At 45.2% G+C, this 24,712-nt stretch overlaps 1 long non-coding RNA gene across 1 annotated transcript in view; it reads right to left on the reverse strand.

The window, feature by feature from the left end:
• Positions 1-21,128, reverse strand: part of LOC108535414 (uncharacterized) — a 34,490-nt gene extending 13,362 nt beyond the window's left edge. The window contains exon 1 of the long non-coding RNA XR_001887222.1: positions 21,055-21,128. This is a non-coding gene — a long non-coding RNA (uncharacterized LOC108535414). The remainder of the gene's footprint in view (positions 1-21,054) is intronic.
• Positions 21,129-24,712: the final 3,584 nt, after the last annotated feature.

Genomic DNA, 24,712 nt, shown 5'->3' on the forward strand with positions numbered 1-24,712 from the left:
TTTTTTTTTTTTTTTTTTTTTTTTTTTTTGGCTCTGGAACTTCCTTTTGATGTCTTTTATGGCTTTTAGTTCCTTTGCTGGAATTCTCAACCTTGAGTTTTAATATCTCGTACATATTAATGATAGATATTTTTAGGGTTTACTCCTGGTGATTTCATTATCCTCATCCCTTGTATCTGTTTCTGTGGTTGTGCTTTTTGGTCATGACTTTTCCTTCCTGTCTGCTTGGGTATTTTTTCATTGCTTATTGAATATTTTATTTTATTTTATTTTATTTTATTTTATTTTATTTTTTGAGACAGAGTCTCACTCTGTCGCCCAGGCTGGAGTGCAGTGGCGCAATCTCAGCTCACTGCAACCTCTGCCTCCCTGGTTCAAGCGATTCTCCCACCTCAGCCTCCCTAGTAGCTGGGATTAGATGCGCCTGCGACCACACCTGGCTTATTTTTGTTTTTTTAGTAGAGATGGGGTTTCACCATGTTGGCCAAGCTGGTCACGAAAGATCTTACTTTTAAGTCTTTAATCTATTTGATTTCATTTTTGTGTATGTGTGTGATAAGGGTCTAATTTCATTTTGCATGTGAATGTCGAGTTTTCCCAACACCACTCATGAAGAGACTGTCCTTTCTCCATTATGTGCTTTTGACACCTTTATCTAAAATCAGATAGCTTTAAATGTATGGTTTTATTTCTGAGCCATTGATTCTGTTCCTTTGGTCTATGTGGGGACCCACCTCTGATCTCACCTGGTTCCTGGTAGGATTCGGTCACTACTGGGCTTGTGGCTGGAGTCTCCCTCAGTTCCTTGCCATGTGGTTCCCCCGGTAGGGTGGCCCACATCATGGTAGCTGGCTTCCTCATATAATGTGAGTATACACCAGGAAGACGGAAGTCACGGTCTGTCTCTTGAGACCTGATCTCACTTTTGCCAGACTCTGATAGAAGCAAGTCAGTAGATCAGCCCACCAGTATATCAGCCCTCACAAAGGGAGGGCTTTAGATGAGGCATGAATTCCTGATTGCAGGATGGTTGGGCCATCCTGGAGGTCTGCACACCTTACCTGTGGGAGTAAGATTTCTTTCAGGCCTGCTTTCCTCAGTGCCAGGGGAGCTACTGGCCACTCTAGGCTGAGGTTCTCACAGCTGAGCCCCAGAGCAAACCTCCCCTCTAAGAGCCTCTTGTTGGAACTGTCTGAGTCCATGGCCAGGTAGAAGAAAGATGCCTCTTGTCTGTGAGCTGTACTCATTCTGGAGTCTGCCTACATAGGAGCTGCAAGAATGGGTTAAGTAAAGACAGGTCTCACAAGGAGAATCCGGGTGCTGTTGCAAGGAGGGCCAGGGGCTCCAGTGAGGCACAAACAACTGAGGCATTGGCATCAGGTTCCCATTGATGAGGCAGTTATCTGTAGTGTTTGTCTGTCTCTTTTCCAGGGCTCCCCAGAATCTGTTTCTTTTTTCTTTTTTCTTTTTTTTTTTGTCATGGAGTCTCATTCTGTGGCCCGGCTGGAGTGCAGTGGCACAATATCAGCTCACTGCCACCTCCGTCTACTGGGTTTCAGTGATTCTCCTGCGTCAGCCTCCTGAATAGCTAGAACTCCAGACATGAGGTACCACACCAGGCTAATTTTTGTATTTTTAGTAGAGATGGGGTTTTGCCCTGTTGGCCAGACTAGTCTCAAACTCCTGACCTCAAATGATCTGCCCACCTCGGCCTCCCAAAGTGCTGGGATTACAGGTATGAGCCACTGTGACTGGTCCCAAATCTGTTTCTCAGCTCCTTAAAATCACACCCAAAACTTGTGGTATTGATTTAAAGTGCATGTATTATGCATTTTAATTTGCAATATTAGTGTTTTCTGCTTTATAACATGGGATATGTTTCTTCCAGTCATTAAATGTATCCCTCAATGAAGTTAGGTAGCTTTCTTCTTGGCTCTGCAACTTTTTAATATTACAATTATTCCTGAGTATTTTGTTTTTGGATGGATATTGTGAAAATGATTTAATTTTTCATTTTTTCGACCACATTATTGGTCATGTACAGGAAAGCTATTGATATAATATTTTTTCTATTGATGTTCATGGGGGCAAAGTGTGATGAATTTGTATGAGTCTTTCTGTTACCTTGTGGAACTGGTGCAGCCACCGTCAGGTGTCTTCAGCATTCCTACCTGTCTCGGTGCTTCTGACCTTTGACTAGTTAATCATGATGCTGGTTATGGAGCTACGATGCACATGTGGGTAAAAACTTGTTCAGTTAGAGTGGGCGTTAACCTTCTCAAGTCGTTCCTGAGGCAGTGTGGCCAGTAATATGTGCAGGTTTCTAACGTGTCCATGTGTGGCTTTGTCTCCGGTTCCCCATTAGTGGATGTTTTCAATGTGCCTGGTAATAAATATCTACAAATGAGATTGGTTGTAATGTTCTTGTTCTGTGGCCTCATTTTCAGATTTTTGTATTGTTATTATACTTATTAAAACCTCTCCCCTTCCATAGTGTTATTTGGCCCCCATCTTGGTGTTTTCTTACTTTTGTGCTGGAACATCACCTGCATTTCAGCTAGGAAGCCACTGCCTGGGGGCCAGACCCTGCCCACTGCCTGTTCTCCTCAGTAGTTTTTTTTGTTTTGTTTTGTTTTGTTTTGTTTTGTTTTGAGACGGAGTCTTGCTCTGTCGCCCAGGCTGGAGTGCAGTGGCGTGATCTTGGCTCGCTGCAAGCTCCGCCTCCTGGGTTTACACCATTCTCCTGCCTCAGCCTCCCAAGTAACCGGGACTACAGCCACCCGCCACTATACCCGGCTAATTTTTTGTATTTTTAGTAGAGACGGAGTTTTGCCGTGTTAGCCAGGATGGTCTCCATCTACTGACCTTGTGATCCATCTGCTTTGGCCTCCCAAAGTGGTGGGATTACAGGCGTGAGTCACCGCACCCAGCCTCTTGTTAGTAGTTTTTTTATTGGAACATTGTTTTATTAGAATTCAACCATGATGATTTGTTTACAATCATCTTTGGCTTCTTTCTTGCCACAGTGGCATAGTTGAGAACTTGTGATAAGGACTTGAGGACCCTCAAGCCTGAATTATTTATGGGTAAGCCCTTTAAGAAGAAGTGTTCGACCCTCTGCTTGCATCTCCCTGACCCCTCCCGGGCCTGTTCAGTCTAGACTGCAGGACACTTGCTTCAGCACTTTTCTTACCCTGCAAAATTCCTGCCCTTACAGTTTATACTTCAGTGGGGGAATAATAGGCAATAAAGAATAAGTATAGTGTACGGTAAATTAGAATGTGTGAGAAGAGTCAAGCTGGGAGGAGTGAGCGGAAGTGGGAGGCTCACACAGGTCACACTGAGGTTCTGGATTTTTGCCCAGTCTGGCTGCTCTTCCACCTGTGTGCTGGCCCCACATTTCTTCCCCACAGGGACCTTCCAGAGTAACTGGACGGTCTTCACACCTCCTTTCATCAGTGCTCTCCTTGGTGGCCTATGGATCCCCAGAGGAAGAATCTCCTGGACTGAGCACATGGGCGTGGTCACCACAAGGCCATGTGACCAAAGTATTGCGTGACTGGGAGGGGAAGCTGGAGGAGGAGTTGTGGGAGACAGTGTGGGTGGGCACCATCTCCTTTCTGCACAGTCTCTTTCTTGCTTAGGAGTTTGCACCTGTCGTTTGGGCAATGAGTGCAACTTCAGGGTTATGAGAATTGTGGTTACTTGTGCATTTTTTTGAAAAGATGGCAGTAATAGGACCTTCTTCCAGTGCTGCAACTGAACTTAAATCAGTGGCATTTGTAAAGCCTGGGCCTCAGTGAGCAGTAGAAAGATTTGCTAAATGAAGCAAAGTTATCATATTCAAATTTGTAGTTCTCCGCCAGGCACGGTGGCTCACACCTGTAATCCCAGCACTTTGGGAGGCTGAGGCGGATGGATCACCTGAGGTCAGAAGTTTGAGACCAGCCTGCCAACATGGCAAAATCCTGTCTCTACTAAAAATACAAAAAATTAGTCAGGCGTGGGGGCAGGTGCCTGTAATCCCAGCTATTTGGGAGATTGAGGCAGAAAAATCGCTTGAACTTGGGAGGTAGAGGTCTCACCATTGCACTCCAGCCTGGGTAACAAGAAACTCTGTCTCAAAAAAAGAAAAGAAAAGAGAAGAAAAAAAACACAAATTTTTAGTTCTCATTTTTAATTTCTTTGGCTTTTTCTAGCAGTGATGTTTTTTGGGAACACGTGTTTTAATTTTATTGCCGCTACTAATGGTATAGTTTAATCAAAGATAGAAGAGAATAGTTAACTTTTATTTCTGGTAACTACAAACAAAATGGTTGAGCATGGTTTTCTAAGAAAATTAAGGGTAGTTCTAGCTGAGTACATTTGCCATCAGTTCATGCATTGATTTTTTTGGCAGCTTGATTTCTTGGTAGGTTTGCATAGTAGCAATTTCAGCAACTCATTTAAAAAATATAACAATTTGTGTTTTGATGCTCATTATCAAGTTCTTGTAGGTGATAGCCTATGTGCTACAAAAGGTAAGGAAGAAAGACTCCTGTGAATGACGTGTTTCAGGTGGTGTAATGAATAATTTTTTTAAGTCCATATTTGTGGTTGTGTGATTGACTAAACATTAACCTGTAAGATCGACTTAATATTAAATCACAATGAAGCTGTAAGTGGATGTACATTCTTGTGTTGATAATTGTGTTCATCGATTAAGTTGTTGGATGACCTTGGACCATCTTAATGTTTAAAGTGACAGTGGAGAACTGGACTGACATAGGACAGGACATGGGAGGTTACAAACCAGGGCCTCGGATTGTGCGAGGCTCACACAGGATTGTCAGGAGCGCGGTAGAGGCAATTTTTGCTGTGCAGATAGGTATTAAAGTTTTTGCTTGGATTTTTTTTGTTTTATTATATTGTGTTTATTTTTCCGAATATATTTGATCCAAGGTTGTTTGAATCCAAGGATGCAGAGGACTGACTTTATTAGAAACGATTTCTGTGAGCAACAATATAATAGGATTTATAAAGCTGAGTGCAACAGCAGGCATTGCTGTAGTCCCTGTGCAGGGCTGTGTGTGGGCGCGCTGCATCCTTGGGCATTGTCCATCTGTGATGGGCCCAACTTGCCAGAGTTCCACTGAGGCAGGACTCAACACTAGGCAGTGAACAGATCCCGTTTCTGAGGTGTCTTCTACATGTTCTTCTGCCATGGGGATGAGAAGCAACCTCGGCTCCACCCGTCTCCACCAATGTGTAAAGCCAATTTCCTACTGAAGGCAGAGAATGCCACCACCTCCCACTTGCAGTCCCTGATCCTGTGCAGTTTACACAGTGTCCCTTCATTCATAAGTTGTCATGGTGAAGAAAGAAGTCAGTAGAAAAGTGACCCTCTTATGGAGTTATGAAATGGGGTTGTCATGGGGAACAATGATCTGCAGGGGACCTGGGGGCTGGCATGGCCTTAACACTAAGCAAGTGAGAAGGCAGCCATCCTTTGACAGCTACTGTTTGTCCAGCGTGCAGGTAAGTTAGTCCCAGTGACTCCAGTAGACCACAATGGTGATAACACAAGAGGGGCACTAACTTGAAATAGTGGCCTTACATGTGCTGCACTAAGAACTTCACAGAAACTCACTCAGACCAATGTTCAGAGACAGGGAGCATCCCTATGAGAAATAGAAGAAGCTGAAGATGAGGAGCTGATCGCCTCACACTGTACAGTAGTCCCCTCTCATCCTCTGAGATGTGTTCCAAGACCCCAGAGGATGCCTGAAACCATAGCTAATACTGACCTCTAGATATACTGCTTTTTTCCTATACATACATACCTATGTTAAAGGTTAATTATGAAATTAAAGCACAGTGACAGATCAACAAGAGTGAAGTAGAACAATTAGGACAATATGCCAGTGTCACTACTCATTTGTTTTGGGGCATTATTTATTTATGAGGCAGGATCTAATTCTGTGTCTGAGGCTGGAATGCAGTGGCATAATCATGGTTCACTGCAGCCTTGATTCTCCTGGGCTCAAGCAATACTCCCACCTGAGCGTCCGTGGTAGCTGGGGCCACACGCATGCACCACCAGGCCTGGCTAATTTTTTTTTTTTTTGAGACAGAGTCTCACTCTGTTGCCCAGGCTGGAGTGCAGTGACCCAATCTTGGCTCACTGAAACTTCCACCTCCTGGGTTTAAGCGATTCTCCTGCCTCAACCTCCTGAGTAGCTGGGACTATAGGCATGAACCACCGTGCCCAGCTAATTTTTGTATTTTTTAGTAGAGACAGAGTTTCATCATATTGGCCAGGCTGGTCTCGAACTCCTGACCTCATGATCCGCCTGCCTTGACCTCCCAAAGTGCTGGGATTATAGGCGTGAACCACTGTGCCCAGCCTGGCTAATTTGTAAAAACAATTTTTTGTAGAGATGGGCTCACACTATGTTGCCCAGGCTGGTCTCAAACTCCTATGCTCTACGTGATCCTAGGCTCGTTTTGGCCTCCTAAAGTGCTGGGAATACAGGCTAGAGCCATTGTGTCCAGTAATGCTGGACAAATGGATAATTGATGTCCCTGGTAGGATAGAGCAGGACAGCAAGGAATGGTGTAAGATTTCATTGTGCTACTCAGAATTACCTGCAATTGAAAAGTTATAAATTGTTTACTTATGGAATTTTCCATTGAGTACTTTTGGAGGCAGCTCCTCACCTTACCCTCAGTGTCTTACCCACGTGGTGTTAGTCCCCTGTCATAGTTGAGCTAGCTTATAGACTTGGCCTTAGTCCTCCTGGGGGGTTCCCTATTGATTTACCAGCCTGGTGTTAATTCAATAGTTTTTTATTCTTCTGGATTTAAACAACATTTTTTTCAAAAACCTGTCCTTCCTCACCAGGGCATATTAACCTTACTGTCTTAATCACCTTATCCTCATGGTATTACCAATCTGGCTTAATCCATGTGACCTTATTAAACAAACACCTAGCCTTACTCACTCAATCTTAGTTTTCTGGCCTGACATACCTGGCCTTGCCCACCTCATTTCACCACTCTGGCCTGAACCTATTAGCCTTCCCTACCTGGCCTAGCCCTCTTTGCATTCACCACATGGCCTTAAAAAGCTGGAGTAGCCACCGAGTGTTGCCATCTGGTCTGACCGACCATATGTAACCCACATGGCCTTCACAATTGGTTTACACGGTGGTCCGTAACTTTCTGGTTTTATATACCTGGTCTTACCCCCTTGGCATAAGGCCCCTGGGTTTACCTTTCTAGGTGTACTCCCCTGAACTTATCCCTGCTGTTACTCCCTAGATATCCCTCCTGTCCTCCTGTGACTGAGACACCTTGCATTACCCATTTGGACTTAACCAACTGGCCCTAACCTCATGGCCTTACCAACCTGGATTACCAACTTAGATTATCTACCTGGACTTGCCACCTAGTGTTAAACTTCTGTTCTTAGTCATATGGCCTTAGTCTCCTTGCCTGAACTACCTATCTTTGACTTCTTAGCATTACATAATTGGAGTTACCACCTAGCTTTATCCAGTAGGCCTTAAACTGCTGGCCTAATCCTCCTGGCCTTTTAAATTCCTTGACTTCCGGACTTGGTCTTAACCTAGAATTACCCATCTATCTACCTTGTTAACCTGCTGGCCTTACTCACTTAGTGTTAATCCCCAGGTCTTATATACTTGGCTTACCCATCTGGCCTTACCCTACTGGGTATTCATGTCATGGCCTTGCCTACCAGAATTAGCTAACTGAACTTACCAACCCAGCCTGACCCAGTTGCTCTTCATAATTAGTCTCAACCTTCTGATCTCACTCACCTGTCGTAGCTCTACCTGCTTTAACATAGTGTCATTATCCTCTGGCTACCCCTGGCTGTACTTTCCTAGCTTTCACCTATTGGCCTTACCACATGACCTTATTAACCTCCTGGCTTTACTCACTAGGCCTTAACCATCTGGGCTAATTAAACTTATGGCCATGCTCACCTGCCTTAGTCACCTGCCTGGCCTCACCAAGCATGACTTAATTTGGTGGATTTACATCCATAAGGTGTTAACCAGCTAGCTGTATTCAGTTGGCCATGACTTCCTCCCTTCCCCTCACCGTGTTCTTCACCCAGAGATTTGCCTCCTGTCATTATTTACCTGGCTTACCAACTTGGGCTTAATCCTAAGGCCTGGGTATTTCCCTGTTAATTTACTGGCAAGGTGATAACCAAATGGTTCTTATTCAGCTGGATTTTAACACCTGGTTTTAATAACCTGATTGTAGTCACCAGACTTATTAATCTTATTGCCTTAATCACCTTAACCTCATGGTATTACAAATCTGACTTTATCCATCTGGTCTTATTAAATGCTCATTAAATACTCACCCAGTCTTAATACTTGTTAATTACTTTTTAAATACTTATTAATTACTCACCCAGTCTTTCCTGGCCTAAGACACCCATCCTTACCCCCCGGCCATAACTTCCCACCATTATCACCTGTTCTTAACTACCTGGCTTTAATTTGCTGTCCTTAATTGCCATTCAGTATTCACTTGATCTTACTGATGAGGTCTTACTTCCCTGCCAATACTCCTTGGACTCACCCACCTCATTTTACTGGAATGGCCAAACCCCAGTATTCTCCGCCTCCTAGGCTAACCCTATTGGCCTTATTCTTGTGTAGTTAACAACCTGGAGTAAGCAGCTAGTTTTCCCACCTGGTCTTACTGAGCGTAAATGAACCACATGGCCTTCACACATGGTTTACACAGCTGTTCTTAACCTTCTAGTTGTGTCTACCAGGACTTAACCCCCTGGATTTACCTCCCTAGGTTCACTCCCCTAGACTTACCCTCTTTACTTACTCTTAGATTTCCCCTGCCTGGACATAGACACCTTGCATTACCCATCTGGATTTACCCACCTGGCCTTAACCTCATGGCCTTACTATCCAGCATTACCAACTTAGCTTACCTCCCTGGCCTTTCTGCCTGGCCTTAATATTCCATTTTCACTCACACGGCCTTAACCTTCTGGCCTAATGTGCCTAGCTCTAACCTCTTAGTTTTACTCACTTAAACTCAGCCACCTAGTTGTATTGAGGGAAAGCTTAACTTACTGGCCTTATCCATCTGGCTTTTTAAATGGCTTGGCTTCCCAACCTGGCCTTAACGTTACTGTCTTGCCAACTTAGATTTACCCACCTGCCTTATGAACTTCCTGGCCTCACTCATTCAGTATTAATCCCCTGGCCTTGTGCATCTGGCTTACCCACCTGGCTTTACCCTATTGGCTTTAACATCATGTCCTTAGCAACCAGAGTCACCCAACTGATCTTACCTACCCGGTCTTACCCAGTTGGCCTTCACAGTTAGTCTCAACTTTGTGGACTTACTTAGCTGTCCCACCCCTACTGGCCTTAACCTAGTGTCATTATTATCTGCTGTCCCAGCCCCCGGCTTTACTTTCCTGGCCTTTGCCTGTTAGTCTTCCCACATGGCTATATTTTCTCGGCCTTATCTACTTGGCCTTGTACAACTACTGGCCTCACCCAGTAGGCCTTCTGCAACAGACATTATTAACCCGATAGCCATACTCACTTGCCATATTCACCTGCCTGGCCTCAGCCAGCATAACATGACTTAATCTGCTGGCTTCATACCCATATGGTGTTGATTACTTGGTTTTATTCATCTGGCCTTTACCGCCTTGCTTTCTCCACACTGTCTTGCCCACCTAGTGTTAGTTTCCTGTCATTATTTAGGTGCCTTGGCAACTTGACATTAATCCTCCTGCTAATTTCTCCATTGGTTTTGCCGGCCTGGGGTTCCCCAAATAGTCTTTTCTTTGGCCAAATTTAAATGCCTAGTTTTAACAATCTGGCCTTACTCACCAGACCTTATTAACCTCATTGCCTTAATCACCTTACCCTCATGGCATTATTAAACACACTTCATCCATGTGACCCTATGAAACTCCTGGCCTTACTGACCCAGTCTTAATTTCCTGGCCTAACTAATGGTATTGGCCTTATCTAACAGGCCATAACTTCTCGACAGTATCCACCTGTTCTTACCCATGTGGCTTTAATTTGCTGGCCTCAATCAGCTGTCAAGACCTACCTGGTCTTGCCCATGACTACTCACTGCCCTTTCTTTACCCCCTGGTCTTACCCACCTCATTTAATCACCCTTGACAGAAGCCATTAGCTTTCTACAATTGGCCTAAACCTATGGACCTTAACCCCACAGTCTCAACAACATGGATTACCTACCTAGTTTTCCCAGCTAGTCTCACCTATCATGGGTTTCATGCTTAGTTTACACAGATGTCCTTAACCTTCCAGTTTTATTTAGCAGGGCTTAGCCCCAGGTCTTACCTTCTTAAACTTACCTCCCTAGGTTTCCTCCCCTGGACTTTTTTCCCTGCCCTTATTACCTAGATTTACCCCCGCACCCGGACATAACACACCTTACTTTTCCCACTTAGACTTTCCCATCCAGCCTTCACCTCATGGCCTCAATAGCTTACCAACCTGGCCTTCTCACNTCTGGCTACCCCTGGCTGTACTTTCCTAGCTTTCACCTATTGGCCTTACCACATGACCTTATTAACCTCCTGGCTTTACTCACTAGGCCTTAACCATCTGGGCTAATTAAACTTATGGCCATGCTCACCTGCCTTAGTCACCTGCCTGGCCTCACCAAGCATGACTTAATTTGGTGGATTTACATCCATAAGGTGTTAACCAGCTAGCTGTATTCAGTTGGCCATGACTTCCTCCCTTCCCCTCACCGTGTTCTTCACCCAGAGATTTGCCTCCTGTCATTATTTACCTGGCTTACCAACTTGGGCTTAATCCTAAGGCCTGGGTATTTCCCTGTTAATTTACTGGCAAGGTGATAACCAAATGGTTCTTATTCAGCTGGATTTTAACACCTGGTTTTAATAACCTGATTGTAGTCACCAGACTTATTAATCTTATTGCCTTAATCACCTTAACCTCATGGTATTACAAATCTGACTTTATCCATCTGGTCTTATTAAATGCTCATTAAATACTCACCCAGTCTTAATACTTGTTAATTACTTTTAAATACTTATTAATTACTCACCCAGTCTTTCCTGGCCTAAGACACCCATCCTTACCCCCCGGCCATAACTTCCCACCATTATCACCTGTTCTTAACTACCTGGCTTTAATTTGCTGTCCTTAATTGCCATTCAGTATTCACTTGATCTTACTGATGAGGTCTTACTTCCCTGCCAATACTCCTTGGACTCACCCACCTCATTTTACTGGAATGGCCAAACCCCAGTATTCTCCGCCTCCTAGGCTAACCCTATTGGCCTTATTCTTGTGTAGTTAACAACCTGGAGTAAGCAGCTAGTTTTCCCACCTGGTCTTACTGAGCGTAAATGAACCACATGGCCTTCACACATGGTTTACACAGCTGTTCTTAACCTTCTAGTTGTGTCTACCAGGACTTAACCCCTGGATTTACCTCCCTAGGTTCACTCCCCTAGACTTACCCTCTTTACTTACTCTTAGATTTCCCCTGCCTGGACATAGACACCTTGCATTACCCATCTGGATTTACCCACCTGGCCTTAACCTCATGGCCTTACTATCCAGCATTACCAACTTAGCTTACCTCCCTGGCCTTTCTGCCTGGCCTTAATATTCCATTTTCACTCACACGGCCTTAACCTTCTGGCCTAATGTGCCTAGCTCTAACCTCTTAGTTTTACTCACTTAAACTCAGCCACCTAGTTGTATTGAGGGAAAGCTTAACTTACTGGCCTTATCCATCTGGCTTTTAAATGGCTTGGCTTCCCAACCTGGCCTTAACGTTACTGTCTTGCCAACTTAGATTTACCCACCTGCCTTATGAACTTCCTGGCCTCACTCATTCAGTATTAATCCCCTGGCCTTGTGCATCTGGCTTACCCACCTGGCTTTACCCTATTGGCTTTAACATCATGTCCTTAGCAACCAGAGTCACCCAACTGATCTTACCTACCCGGTCTTACCCAGTTGGCCTTCACAGTTAGTCTCAACTTTGTGGACTTACTTAGCTGTCCCACCCCTACTGGCCTTAACCTAGTGTCATTATTATCTGCTGTCCCAGCCCCGGCTTTACTTTCCTGGCCTTTGCCTGTTAGTCTTCCCACATGGCTATATTTTCTCGGCCTTATCTACTTGGCCTTGTACAACTACTGGCCTCACCCAGTAGGCCTTCTGCAACAGACATTATTAACCCGATAGCCATACTCACTTGCCATATTCACCTGCCTGGCCTCAGCCAGCATAACATGACTTAATCTGCTGGCTTCATACCCATATGGTGTTGATTACTTGGTTTTATTCATCTGGCCTTTACCGCCTTGCTTTCTCCACACTGTCTTGCCCACCTAGTGTTAGTTTCCTGTCATTATTTAGGTGCCTTGGCAACTTGACATTAATCCTCCTGCTAATTTCTCCATTGGTTTTGCCGGCCTGGGGTTCCCCAAATAGTCTTTTCTTTGGCCAAATTTAAATGCCTAGTTTTAACAATCTGGCCTTACTCACCAGACCTTATTAACCTCATTGCCTTAATCACCTTACCCTCATGGCATTATTAAACACACTTCATCCATGTGACCCTATGAAACTCCTGGCCTTACTGACCCAGTCTTAATTTCCTGGCCTAACTAATGGTATTGGCCTTATCTAACAGGCCATAACTTCTCGACAGTATCCACCTGTTCTTACCCATGTGGCTTTAATTTGCTGGCCTCAATCAGCTGTCAAGACCTACCTGGTCTTGCCCATGACTACTCACTGCCCTTTCTTTACCCCTGGTCTTACCCACCTCATTTAATCACCCTTGACAGAAGCCATTAGCTTTCTACAATTGGCCTAAACCTATGGACCTTAACCCCACAGTCTCAACAACATGGATTACCTACCTAGTTTTCCCAGCTAGTCTCACCTATCATGGGTTTCATGCTTAGTTTACACAGATGTCCTTAACCTTCCAGTTTTATTTAGCAGGGCTTAGCCCCAGGTCTTACCTTCTTAAACTTACCTCCCTAGGTTTCCTCCCCTGGACTTTTTTCCCTGCCCTTATTACCTAGATTTACCCCGCACCCGGACATAACACACCTTACTTTTCCCACTTAGACTTTCCCATCCAGCCTTCACCTCATGGCCTCAATAGCTTACCAACCTGGCCTTCTCACCTGGCCTTACCCTTCCATTCTTAGTCAGATGGCCTCAACCTCCTAGCCTAATGTGCCTAGTGTTAACCTAGTTAAGCGTTACCTAGTTAGAGTTATACCGCTAACTGTATTAGGTGGCTGTAACTTTACTGGCTTTACTCACCTGGCTTTTTCAATTGCTTGGCTTCCTGACTCGGCATTAACCTCATGGTTTTGCCAAAATAAATGTACCCACCTGCCTTATTAATCCCCTGACCTTACTCATTCAGCATTAATCTGCTGGCCTTATGCACCTGGCTTACCCACCTGCCCTTACCCAGCTGGTCTTAACCTCATGTCCTTACCAACCCAAATCACCCAACTGATTTTATCTACCCAGCCTTATCTATTTGACCTTCACAATTAGTCCCAACTTCTGGTCTTACATCTCCCAGCCCTACTGGCCTTAACCCAGTGGCATTATCCTTAGTCCTGACCCTTGGCCTTACTTTCCTGGCCCTCAACTATTGACCTTCCCCTGTAGCCTTATTTATCTGGCCTTACCCACTAGTCTTTTCCCACCCAAACTTATAAACCTTAGAGCCACACTCAACAGCTGTATTCACCTGCCTGGTCTCAGACAGAATGACTTAATCTGCTGGCCTCATGCCCATTTGATGTCAACCCCCTAGTTTTATGTCAGCTGCTTTAACCTCTTACCTTCCCTTTCACTGTCTTACCAACCTAGTATTCGCCTCCAGCATTATTGGCTGGCTTGCCGACTTGGCCTTAATTCTCCTGCATGTTTCTCCAATTAATTTACCAGCCTGGTGTTACCTAAATAGTCTTTTATTCAGCTGGATTTATACACCTGGTTTTAACAACCTGTCCACACTCAGCCAAAGTTACTAACCTTCTTTCCTTCATCACTTTATCTTGTCCACATGGTATTAGGAGCCTGAAATTATCCTTCTGACTTTATTAACCTCCTGGCCTTACTCACGTAGAGTTAATTGAGTGATCTGAAAGTCCTGGTCTTACACTCCTGGCCATAAATTCCTGCCCACCATTATCCACCTGTTCTTATTCACCTGGCTTTCATTTGCCGTCCTCAATCTCTGGTCATGACCCACCTGATCTTGCCCCTGAGGCCTTAGTCCCCTGCCTTTACTCCCTGGACTTGCCCCCATCATTTTACCATCCTGGCCAGACCCCATTAGTCTTCCTTACCAGACCTAACCCTATGGACCTTATCCTCATGGCCTCAACAACCTGGATTAGGCACTGTGTTTTCCCACCTGGTCTTACTGATCATGCATGACCCAAATGGCTTTCACGTTGGTTTACACAACTGTCCTTAATCTGGTTTTATCTACCAGGCCTTAACCCTTGGATTTACCTCCCTAGGTTTACTCCCCTAGACCCCTTATTCTCTAGATTTACCCCAACCCCTGGACTTAGAAACCTTGCATTAGCCACCTGGACTTACCCTCCTGGCCTTAACCTCATGACTTCACCAACCTAGATGACCAATATAGTTTACCAACCTGGCCTTCCCACCCGGTCTTTACCTTTTATTCTTACTCTCATGGCCTTATCCTCCTGGATTAATCTGCCTAGCCTTAACCTCATGGCATTACCCACTTGGAGTTAACCACCTACCTCTATTCAGGGAGGCCTTGACTTACTGGCCTTAGCCACCTGGCCTTTTAAATTGCTTGTTTTTTTGACCCAGTCTTAACCTCATAGTTTAGCCAACTTAGATTTGCCCATCTGCCTTACGAATCTCTGGGCCTTACTCATTCAGTATGAATCCCCTGGGCTTATTCACCTGGCTTCCCCACCTGGCCTTACTCTACTGGCGTCAAACTCATCTCCTTACCAACCAGAATTGCCCAGTTGATTTTCTACTTTTTTTGAGACAGAGTTTTCCTCTTGTTGCCCAGGCTGCAATGTCATGGCACAATCTCAGCTCACTGCTAACTCCGCCTTCTAGGTTCAAGCAATTCTTCTGCCTAAGCCTCCTGAGTAGCTGGAATTACAGGTGTCTGCCACCATGCTCAGCTAATTTTTGTATTTTTAGCAGAGACAAAGTTTCACCAGGTCAGCCAGGCTAGTCTCAAACTCCTGACCTTAGGTGATTGGCCAGCCTCAGCCTCCCAAAGTGCTGGAATTACAGGTATGAGGCTCTGCGCCGGGGCCCCAATTGATTTTGCCAAGTGAACCTTACCCAGTGGTATTCACAATTAGTCAATTTGTTATTGTTGTTGTTTTGAGGCAGAGTCTTGCTCTGTCACCCAGGCTGGAGTGCAGTGGCACCATCTTGGCTCACTGCAACCTCGGACTCCCAGGTTCAAGAAATTCTCCTGCTTCAGCCTCTCAAGTAGCTGGGATTATAGGCTTGTGCCACCAGGCTCTGCTAATTTTTGTATTTGTAGTAGAGCTGTGGTTTCATCAGGTTGGCCAGGCGGGTCTTGAGCACCTACCATATTCACCTGCCAGGCCTCTGACAGCATGATTTAATCTGCTAGTCTCACATCCATCTGGTGTTGAACACCTTGCTTTATTCAGGTGGCCTTCACCTCCCAGCGTTCCTCTCACTGTTGTCCCCATCCAATACTACACTCCTGTTATTATTTCACTGGCTTACTGACTTTGCTTTAATGCCTTTGGCTGTTTCCCATGATTGACTGGCCTTGTGTTACCCAAATAGTATTTAATTCAGCTGGATTTATACACCCAGTTTTAGCAAACTTTCCTTACTCCACAGACCTTATTAACCTAATTGCCTTAATCATCCTTAATTATTGGCATTATGAAACAAGTTTCATCCATGTGACCCTTTGAAACTCCTGCCCTTACTGACCCAGGGTTAATTTTCTAGTCTAAAACTTGTGGCATTACCCACCTGGCCGTAACTTCCCACCACCATCCACCTATTCTCCTCCAACAGACTTTAATTCACTGACCTCAATCTGCCATCAAGACCCACCTGATCTTACCCATGAGGACTTACTCTCCTGTCCTTACACCCTGGCCTTATTCCCCTCTCTGATGAGACCCCATTAGCCTCACTCACCTGACTTACCCTTATGGGCTTTAACTTCATAGCCTTAATAGATTGGATTAGCTGCCAGGTTTTGCCACCTAGTCTTAGTAAACACGGCATTCACACTTGGAGTATACAACTTTCCTTAACATTTGATTAACCATGTCATTAACCTTAAGGCCGTACTCACCACCCTCTTCAGCTGCCTGGCCTCAGCCAGCATAACTTAAACTGCTGGCTTCATACCCTACTGGTATTTACCACCTGGTTTATTTAACTAGTCTTCATCTCCTCACATTCCCTGCACTGTCTTACCCACCTAGTATTTGCCTCCAGTCATTTCACTGGCTTGGCGACTTGCCCCTGACTATACTGGATGTTTCCCCTGTTGATTTCACAGCCTGGGGTTACTGAAATAGTCCTTTACTGAGATGGATTTAGACACATGGTTTTAAGAACCTGGCCGAACTCAGCCGATCTTATTAATCTGTTTGCCTTTATCACCTACCTTATTTTATCCTAATGGTATGATGAAATTGACATTATCCATCTGGCCTTATTAACCTCCTGGACTTTCTTGCCCAGTGTTCATGACTATGCCTAAAAAGCTTGGCCTTACCTGATTGGCCATAACTTCCCACCATTGTCCACATGTTCTTACTCACCTGATTGTAATTTGCTGGTCAAGACCTAGCTGATTTTACTCGCTAAGATTTGCCCACCCGACTTAGAAAGATCCTGCCATTGCTCCCCTGCCCTTGCTCCCTCGCCTTGTCCACCTCATGTTATGGCCCTGGCCAGACCCCATTAGAACTCCCAACCTGGGCCGGACGCGGTGTCTCATGCTTGTAATCCCAGCACTTTGGGAGGCCGAGGCAGGTAGATCACGAGGTCAGGAGATCAAGACCATGGTGAAACCCCAACTCTACTAAAAATACAAAAACTTAGCTGGGTGTGGTGGTGGGCACCTGTAGTCCCAGTTACTAGGGAGGCTGAGGCAGGAGAATGGCGTGAACCTGGGAGGCGGAGCTTACAGTGAGCCGCAATCCTGCCACTGTACTCCATCCTGGGTGATAGAGTGAGACTCCGTCTCACAAAAAAAAAAAAAAAAAAAGAACTCCCAACCTGGCTTAACCCTATGGGCCTTAATCTCATGGCCTTAACAACCTGGATTAGCCACCTAGATTTCCCAAATAGTCTTACTGATCATACGTGACCCACATGGCCTCCATCCACACTTGGTTTACACAACTGTTGTTTGCCTTCTTTTTATTACCTAACAGGACTTAAGCCACAGATTTACCTCCCTAGGTTTCCTCCCCTGCTTTTGTCATCCATCTGCCCTTTTTCCCTAGCTTTATCCCTAACTCCATGCCCCAGCCCCAGCCCCATATTTAGACATCTTACATTGCCTCCCTGGCCTTGACCTCATGACCTTCCCAACCTGGATGATATAGCTTACCAACCCGGCATTCCCACATGGCTTTTACCTTTCATTCTAACTCACATGGCCATAAATCCTGACCTAGTCTGCCTAATGTTAATGTCTTGGCATTACCCAGGTGGAGTTAGCCACCTAGCTCTATTCAGGAAGGCCTTAACTTACTGGCCTAAGCCACCCAGACTTTTCAAGCATTTGGCTTCCTGACCCGTTCTTAACCACAAGGTTATGCCAACTTAGATTTACCCTCCTGTCTTATAAACCTCCTGGCCTTACTCATCCAGTATGAATCTCCTGACTTTATGCACCTAGCATATCCAACTGACCTTACCCTTATGCCATTAATGACCCATCCTTACCAACCCGAATGGCCCAGCTGATCTTTCGTCCCCAGGTTACCCAGTTGGCCTTTATAATTAATCTCAACCTTCTAGTCTTCCTCAACTGTCCCAGCCGTAGTGATCTTAACCTGGTGTCATTATTCTCTGTCCAGGCTTTTGGCTTTCCTTTCCTTGTCTTCACCTGGTGGCACTCCTAGTGGCTGTATTTAGCTGGCCTTACCCAGTAGGCCTTCCTCACCTGAGCTCGTTAACCTTGGGGACATACTCACCTGCCCTCTCCACATGCTTGGCCTTAGCCAGCAAGACTAATCTGCTTGCCTCATATTTATCTGCTGTTTATCACTTAGTTTTATTTTGCTGGCTTTCACCTTGTCACGTTCCCCACACTGTCTTGCCCACCTAATATTACCCTTGGGTCATCATTTTGCTGGCTTTGAGAACTGCCCTTAATTTGTCTAGGTATTTCCCTCATTGATTTTCTGGCCTGGGAATAGTCTTCTGTTCAGCTGGATTTATACACCTGGTTTAAACAACCTGACTGCACAAAACAGAACTTCGTAAGCTCATTGACTTCATCACCTTATGTTACCTTCATGGTGTTACGAACCTGGCGTTTATCTATCTGAGTTTGTTAGCCTCCTGGCCATTCTCACAAGTCTTAATTTCCTGGTTTAGAAGTCCTTCCGTTACCCACCTGGCCACTACTTCCCACTGACCATTAGCCACCTGTTCTTGCCCACCTGGATTCAATTTGCTGGCCTCCATCTCTGGTCAAGACCCACATGATCTTGCCTGTGAGGTGTTACTCTGTTGCCATTAATCCATGGTCTTACCCACCTCACTTTAGGGCCCTGGCCATAACCCATTAGCCATCCCCACTTGACCTAACACTATGGGCCTTAACCCCATGGCTCTAACAACCCAGATTAGCTACCTGCCTTTCCTACCTGGACTTACCAACCATGCATGACCCACACGGCCTTCACACTTGGTTAACACAATTGTCCTTAGCCTTAAACCACTGTTTTTCCAGGCGTTACACCACTGGATTTACCTCCCTAGGTTTACTTCTCTGGACTTCTCCATCTGCCCTTATTCTCTGGATTTACCATGGCTCCCCGACCTGTGGACTTAGAAAACTTGCATTAGCCAGCTGGATTTACTCACCTGGCCTTAACGTCATGGTCTTACCAACCTAGATGACCAATATAGCTTACCAACCTGGCATTCCCACCTGTCCTTAACCTTTCATTCTAATTCACATGGCCTTAACTTCCTGCCCTAATCTGCCTAGTTTTAACCTCTTAGCATTACCCAGGTGGAGTTAGCCACCTAGCTCTATTCAGGAGTCCTTAACTTACTGACATTACCCACCCAGGTTTTTCAGTCACCTTGCTTCCTGACCTGGTCTTAACCTCAGTGTTCAGCCAACTTAGATTCACCCAAATGTCTTATGAATCTCCTGGCCTTACTAATTCAGTATCACTCCCCTGAACTTATGCACCTGGCTTACCCACCTGGCCTTATACTCATGTCCTTACCAACCAGAATTGTCCAACTGATCTTAGCAATGAAGCTTTACACAGTGGCCTTCACAGTTAGTCTTTTTTTTTTTTTTTGAGATGCAGTTTTGCTCTGTTGCCTAGACTGGAGTGTGGTGGCGGGATCTCAGCTCACTGCAACCTCCTCTTCCTGTGTTGAAGGGATTCTCATGCCTCAGCCTCCCAAGTAGCTGGGATTACAGGCGTGTACCACTGTACCCAGCTAATTTTGGTACTTGTAGCAGAGACAGGGTTTCATCATGTTGAGTAGGCTGGTCTCAAACTTCTGACCTCAAGTAATTCAGTCACCTCGGCCTCCCAAAGTGCTGGGATTACAGGCTCTAGCCACTGTGGCCTGCACAAAATTACTCTTAAACTTCTGGTCTTTCTCACCTCTGCCAGCCTTCCTGGCCATAACCTAATGCCATTATTTTCTGTCATGAACCCTGGTTTACTTTCACGGCATTCACCTTTTGATGTTACCATATGACCTTATTTACCTGGGCTTACCCACTTGACCTTGTTCGCCTCCGGGCCTTACGACTATGTCTTCCCCACCTGACCTCATTAACCGTACCGCCAAGTTCACCTGCTGTATTCAACTGCCTGCTATCAGACAGCCAGCATAACTTAATCTGCCAGCCCCATGCCCTTCTGGTGTTCACCACCTGGTTTTATCCAACTTGTATTCACCTCCTTGCATCTCTTCACTGTCTTGCCCACTTAGCATGAGCCCCAGGTCGTCATTTGGCTGGTTTCACAACCTGCCCTTAATCTTACTGGATGGTTCCCCTGATATCATGGCCTGGGGTTACCTAAATAGTCTCTTCTTCAGCTGGATTTAAACACCTGGCTTTAACATCCTAACCACACACAGCAGAACTTATCAAGCCCATTGCCTTCATCACCTTATTTTGTCCTCACGGTATTACAAACCTGGCATTATCTGTCTGGCCTTATTAAAAACTGTTTACCTAACTTAGCCAGTCTTAATTTCCTGGCCTAAAAGTCCTGGCCTTACCCACCTGGGCATAACTTCCTTCCATTATCTACCTGTACTTTTCCAACTGGCTTTAATTTGCTGGCCTCAGTCTCTGGTCATGATCCTCCTGATCTTCCCCATTACTCCCCTGCCCCTTACACCCGGCCTTACCCAGCTCATCTTAGGGCCCTGGCTAGACCCTATTACCCTTTCCCACATCTCCTAACCCTAAGGGCCTTACCTCATGGCCTTAACAACTTGTATTGGCCACCTAGTTTTCTTCCCTAGTCTTAAAGACCATAGGTTATGCACATGGCCTTCACACTTGGTTGACACAAGTGTCCTTAACCATTTGGTGTTATCTACCAGGTGTTAACCCTGGATGTATCTCCCTAGGTCTACTCCCTTGCCTTATTTCCTACATTTACACCCCCGTTCCCCCCTTTCTTTTTGGAGTTAAACAATTCCCATTAGCCACCTGGACTTATCCACCTGGCCTTAACCTCATGGCCTTACCAACCTGGTATGCCAATATAGCTTGTCAACCTGGCCTTTCCACCTGGCCTTAATCTTTTGTTGTTACTCACATGGCCTTAACCTCTTGGTCTAATTTGCATAACTGTAAGCTTACCATTACCCAGTTGGAGTTAGCCACCTAGCTCTATTCAGAAGAGCTTAACTTACTGGCCTTATTCACCTGGCCTTCTAAATTGATTAGCTTCATGGCCTGGTCTTAACCTCACTGTTTTACCAACATCGATTTACTCATGTGCTTACTGGCCTCCTCATCTTATCCAGTATTAGTACCCAGGCTTTAAGCAGCTGCTTTAGCCTTCTGACCTTACTTTACTAGCTGTAACCTCATATTCTCAGGAATTACCCAACTGATCTTACCTACCCAGTGTTACCCAGTTGGTCTTCATAATTAGTCCTAACTTCTGGTCTTACTTAGCTCTCCCTGCCCTACTAGCCTCAACCTAGTGTCATTATTCTCTGTTCTTCTCCATGGCCTTGCTTTTCTGAGCATCTTCTATTGGCCTTATCCACCTAACCTTATTATTAAAGTTAGGGCCCTAATTACCTACTGTATTTACCTGCTTATCCTCAGTCAGCATGATTTAATCTGGTGGCCTCATACCCACCTGAAGTTAATCACCTAGCTTTCACTAGGTGGATTGCATAACCCAATTATTCAACTATCAGGCTGAACCAGTTGTCCTTCACAATTATACTCAACCTTCTGGTCTTGGTCACCTGTTCTATCCCCAGTAGCCTTTAACTTCTAACCTTCTCCTCACCATCTTCCCCACCTGCTATTATCCTCCTGTTATTACTGGCTGGCTTACCGACTTGGATTTAATGTGAATTGAATTTAATGCTCTTGGTTGTTTGCCTTTGATTGACAGACCTGTTGTTACCGAAATAGTCTTTTATTCAGGTGGATTTACAAACCTGGTTGTAGCAACCTTTCCGTCCTCAGCAGATGTTATTAACCTCATTACATTAATCACCTTATCCTCATGGTATCATTAAACAAGCTTCATCCATATGGCTCTATGAAACCCCTGGCCTTACTGACTTAGACTTCATTTCCCCAGCGTAAATATCCTGTCCTTAACCACCTGGCCATAACTTCCCACAATGTTCACCTTTTCACCCACCTGGATTTAATTTACTGGCTTCAATCTGCCATGAAGGTCCACCTGACCTTACCCATGAGGCCTTACTCTCCTGCCCTTACCGTCTCATTTTACCAACCCGGCCAGACCCCATTAGCCTCACCCACCTGAACCAATTCTTTGAGGCTTAACCTAATATGCTTAACAACCGGTATTACCTACCAAGTTTTAAATTTAATCTTACCACCATACGTTACCCACAGGGCCTCCACACTTGGTCCCTAACTTTCTAGTTTTATCTACCAGGTGATGCATTCCTGGTCTTACCCCCTAATATTACCTTCATAGCTTTACTTCCCTGGACTTAAGTCCCTGCCCTGATTCCTGGGATTTACTCCTCAACCCACTTCTCCCTAGCCTCATACACCTTGTATTACCCATCTAGATTCACCCATTTGGCCTTAACCTCATGGTCTTACCAACCTAGATTACCAACTTGTGTTACCTACCTGGCCTTCCCACCTGGACTTAGCCTTTCATTCTAACTCTCATGGCCTTAACCTCCTGACCTAATCTACTTAGCTTTAGCCTCTTAGCATTACCCAACAGGAGTTTCTCTCCTCCTGTTATACTCACTAGGCTTTAACTTCTGGACTTATCAACTTGGCCTTTTAAATTACTTGGCTTCCTGACCTGGTCTTAACCTAATGGTTTTACTAACCTGTATTTACCCTTCTGCCTTATTAACATCCTGGCTATAATAATCCAGTATTATTTTTAAGCCTTATGCACCTGGTTAAACACTTTGTAACCTGGCCTTACCCTTCTGGCATTAGCTTCATGTCCTTACCTACCCAGTTCCCCAACTAACAGACCTTACCAGTTGGCCTTCACAATGATACTTAGCCTTTTGGTCTTGCTCACCTGTCCCAGCTCTACTGGCCTTTACCTAGTGTCATTAGTCACTGGACATTCCCCTGGCCTTACTTTTCTGGCCTTCACCTATTGGCCTTTCCGACCTGGTTTTACATACCTGGCCTCACTCACTAGGACTTAACCACCTGTCCTTTATTAAACTTATAGGCTTACTCATCTGCTATATTCACCTACCTGGCCTCAACCAGTATAACTTAATCTGCTGGCCTCAGACCCATCTGGGGTTAATCACCTAGCTTTGTTCAGCTGGCCTTCACCTCCTAGCCTTTCTCTCACTGTCTTACCCACCCAGTATTAGCCTCCTGTCATTATTTAGCTGGTGTACCGACTTGGTTTTAATGCTCTCAGCTGTTTCCCCTTGATTGACTGGCCTGATGTTACCCAAAAAGTCTTTTACGCAGCTGGATTTATACACCTGGTTTTAACAACCTTTCCTTACTCGGCAGACTTTATTAACCTCATTGCCTTAATCACCTTATTTTCCTGGCATTGTTAGACAAGCTTAATCCATGCGGCCCTATGAAACTCCTGGCCTTACTGACACAGGCTTCATTGCTTAGCCTAAAAGGCTCAGCCTTACTCACCTGGCGATAACGTCCCACCATGCTCCACCTATTCTCACCCACTTGGCTTTAATTTGTTGGCCTTTATCTGCCATCAAGATGCACTTGATCTTACCCATGAAGCCTTACTCCTACTCCTCTGTCCTTACACCCTGACCTTACCCCCATCTCTGGTGAGACCCCATTAGCCTTCCTCGCTGGGGTTAATCTTAAGGACTTTAACCTCATAGCCTTAACAAATTAGATTAGCTGCCTAGTTTTCCTACCTAGTCTTACCAAATATGGCCTTTACACTTGGTGTATAAAGCTGTCCTTAATCTTTGGTTAACCATGTCATTAACCTTATGGCCATACTCATCTGCCCTCTTCAGCTGCCTGACCTCAGCCAGCATGACTTAATCTGCTGGCCTCATACCCTCCTGGTATTTACCACCTGGCTTATTCAGCTGGCCTTTACCTCCTCCCCTTCCCAGTCATCAATGGACTAGCTTGGCAACTTGCCTTTAACCATACTAGGTGTTTCCCCTGTTGATTTCACAGCCTGGGGTTACTGAAATAGTCCTTAATTGAGCTGGATTTAGACACCTGGTTTTAACAACCTAACTGTACTCAGCCAACCTTATTAACTTGATTTCGTTCATCACCTTATTTTATCCTCATTGTATGACAAACTTGATGTTATCCTTCTGGCCTTATTAACCTCTTGGCTCTATTCGCCCAGTGTTCGTGACTTTGCCTAAAAATCCTGGCCTTACCGGACTGGCCATAACTTCCTGACACTGTGTATGTGTTCTCACTCACTTGGTTTTAATTTGCTGGCCTCAATCTCCCGTCAAGACCCAGCTGATTTTACCCACTAAGATATACCCACCTGCCTTATGTAGCTCCTGCCATTGCTCCCCTGTCCTTGCTTTCTGGCCTTATCCACTTCATTTTAGGGCCCTGGCCAGACCACATTAGCCTCCCCTACCTGGCCTAACCCTATGGGTCTTAACCTCAAGGCCTTGATAACCTGGATTGGCCTCCTAGTTTTCCCACCTAGGCTTACTGATTAGACGTG

This window comes from Rhinopithecus bieti, unplaced genomic scaffold, assembly GCF_001698545.2.
Source record: "Rhinopithecus bieti isolate Rb0 unplaced genomic scaffold, ASM169854v2 scaffold_12512, whole genome shotgun sequence".
NCBI lineage: Eukaryota > Metazoa > Chordata > Mammalia > Primates > Cercopithecidae > Rhinopithecus > Rhinopithecus bieti.